The following is a 2004-nucleotide window of genomic DNA, read 5'->3' as shown; positions in this document are numbered from 1 at the left end:
GTCTAGTTGTGCTGTCCTGCTGCCTACGGCTTTCCCGAATCTTAGCGGCCTTAAACGAAGTGGAGCCCACCATTCAGTTTTCCCTAGAGGAAGAAATCCACGATTCTCTTCCTTTCCTGGACACACACATCTTTAAGTACGGTAACCAATTTGAATTCAAAGTGTATAGAAAGCCTACCAACAAAAATGATTTAATTCATTTCTACTCCCACCATGATATAAGGACCAAGAGAGGAGTAGTAATAGGTTTTTTCCTTAGGGCATTTAGGATATGTAGTGCAAAATACTTAGAAGAAGAGTGCAGGTTTATTAAAGAGACCTTTTTAACACTAAAATTTCCAGAGTTTCTTTTAGATAATTGCAAACAGCAGGCCGCTGTTTATAAACTTCAATTGTAGTTCTACATACACTCTCTGAGGAAGTTCTACGCGACGAAACGTTAGAGTGTTTAGGGTTCCGAGCCTTCCCCCTGTGTTTATGTTCTCCATCATCCAAATCATTCATATATATATTTATATATGTATGTATGTGTATATATATGTATATATATATATATATATATATACATGTATATATATATATATATATATAGATAGATTTAGATATATATAGATAGATATTTATACATATATATACATGTATATATATACATATATATATATATATATATATATATATATATATATATATATTTCAACAACCACAATGCACGTTAATTCTGAGCCATCGACATCGGGAGACCAAATGGAGGCCACAATGGATATATATATATATATATATATATATATACATATATATATATATATATATATATATGTATATATATATATACAATATATATATATATACAAGTATATATATATATATATATATATATATATATATATATATATATATATATATATATGTATATATTTATATCCATACAACATGGTCATTCTATACTGAGTACACTTTACCCGTGAGGTACAAAGAAATATTCGATAAATTTCTTCTAATTGACCAAAGATATAGTTTCACCACTTCCACACGAAGACTGAAGGCTAAACGAAGTCTCAGTTTCTCTGAATCTCTACTTAACTTAGTGAAGTGGTCTGTCGTTGACCCAAACTGTCGTACACTGTTCTTGAATGCCAAAGTCATTAGTGGTATTGACAGCATCATCGCTCAAGGTCCTCCGCTCAACCGAGGAATTCATTGACCTTTTAAATACCAACCAGACCAAAGGTCCCATTGCATCTTTAGACGCCCAAAATCTCTTTACTGAAATTCCCGTCACAAGAACTATTAATATCATCTTGGATTATGTATATCATCACAGTGATCTCCCACCACCCAAAATCCCACACAACTTTATGAAAGAATTATTAAAAACTTGCACCACAGAGGTCCCTTTCAGATGCCCAGAGGGTAAACTTTATATGCAAACGGACGGTGTATCCATGGGGTCACCACTAGGAGTCCTATTTGCCCAAGCATTTATGGCTGAAGTAGAACATAGAGTTTTCCAAAACAGTGATATGACACCACATATTTATTGTAGATACATCGATGATATATTTGTTAGCACTAAATCGACTAAAGACCTAGAACTACTAAGGTACCACCTCCAAGAGATTTCTGGGCTCTCCTTTACTGTAGAATTGAACAAGAACGGAACTCTCCCCTTTCTAGACATATTAGTAGATTCCAAACCCAATAAATATACCTTGAATGTATACCGGAAGCCTACCAACTTAAACAAATGCATGAATGGAAACGGGGAATGCACAGAAAATTACAAAAAAGGTGTCATCAGAGCATATATAAAAAGAGCTTTACTAGTATGCTCATCATGGAAAGCTCTACACAATGAACTTAAACACATAAGACAAATGCTCATTAATAATGGTTATTCTAATACTGATTTTGACAACATGACAAAAGAAATGCTTCATAGATTTTATTCCAAGGACAACACTCAAAGTAAACCCAAAGCAAAACACCAAATAAACATATTTTATC

The 2004-nt window shown here is 33.1% G+C and overlaps 1 protein-coding gene across 1 annotated transcript in view; it reads right to left on the bottom strand.

Moving 5' to 3' along the window:
* The window catches only part of LOC143017441 (perlucin-like protein), a 10953-nt gene extending 9837 nt beyond the window's left edge, over positions 1 to 1116 (bottom strand). Inside the window, exon 1 of the mRNA XM_076172183.1 lies at positions 960 to 1116. The gene's annotated coding sequence lies outside the window, so the exon portion shown is untranslated. The remainder of the gene's footprint in view (positions 1 to 959) is intronic.
* Between the last annotated feature and the right edge of the window lie 888 nt (positions 1117 to 2004).

Source organism: Oratosquilla oratoria, chromosome 32, assembly GCF_046742065.1.
Source record: "Oratosquilla oratoria isolate Oo_2021 chromosome 32, ASM4674206v1, whole genome shotgun sequence".
NCBI classification, from domain to species: domain Eukaryota; kingdom Metazoa; phylum Arthropoda; class Malacostraca; order Stomatopoda; family Squillidae; genus Oratosquilla; species Oratosquilla oratoria.
Note: the sequence above shows the minus strand (reverse complement) of the source record. Positions and strands in the feature narration are given on the sequence as shown.